General features: G+C 37.5%; 1 non-coding gene across 1 annotated transcript; it reads left to right on the top strand.

The window, feature by feature from the left end:
• Positions 1-409: 409 nt before the first annotated feature.
• LOC123928349 lies at positions 410-512 on the top strand. The gene has a single exon (XR_006815673.1). It is a non-coding gene; the product is annotated as a U6 spliceosomal RNA (small nuclear RNA).
• The last annotated feature ends 383 nt before the right edge of the window (positions 513-895 follow it).

Genomic DNA, 895 nt, shown 5'->3' on the forward strand with positions numbered 1-895 from the left:
CTGATTTAGTCGATTCTAAAATTAGCCATTTCAAATTTAAGCTAGTCATCTAAGAGTTTCCTTTCTGTCTCGCCCAGGTTTCTGAGTGATTTTTTTTTACAATTTTATTCATTTATTTGACAGAGAGGCAGGCAGAGAGAGGGGGAAGCAGGCTCCCTGCTGAGCAGAGAGCCAGATGTGGGGCAGGATCCCAGGACCCTCAGATCATGACCTGAATCAAAGGCAGAGGTTAACCCACTGAGTCACCCAGGTGCCCCAGGTTTCTGGGTTTTTACCCAAGTTTGTGGGGATTAGCATAACTCACTTATATCTTAGACACTCACACCCAGCATTCACTCTGATGAAGTTTTTTTTTTAATTTTCTCCTAAGCCCAACTTGAAGGATTTTTGTCTAGACTAAGAAAAATGAGTGCTTGCTTTGGCAGTACATGTACTAAAATTAGAATGATACAGAGATTAGCATGGACCCTGTGCAAGGTGACACATAAATTCGTGAAGCATTCCGTATTTAAAGAAAAAAAAGATTGAAAAAAATGTAACCATTTTTTTTTGGCATGAACTTCGTGCTTTGAAATTTCTGCTTCTGAAAAATATTAAAACCCAGCTCTTGTAGTTCAAAATTCTAAGCCTAATATTATCAACCTTGTCTTGAACTTCAGAAATCTATTTCAAAATGCAAAAGCTAAGCATTCATTTCTTTCATTCTACATTTCTGCAATAACATGACTACCGTGATGTTATTAATAAGCCCAAGATGATTTAATTGCTAGGGCAAGGAGAAATAATGCCATTCTGAGTCGGGAAATGTACCAACTATGTGACAAAATATCTCAACATTTCATCAAGAAAAAAACCACTTAAGGAAGAATATTATCTCCTAAGTGCTGAGGGGGAA

This window comes from Meles meles, chromosome 1 (genome assembly GCF_922984935.1).
Source record: "Meles meles chromosome 1, mMelMel3.1 paternal haplotype, whole genome shotgun sequence".
Lineage (NCBI taxonomy): Eukaryota > Metazoa > Chordata > Mammalia > Carnivora > Mustelidae > Meles > Meles meles.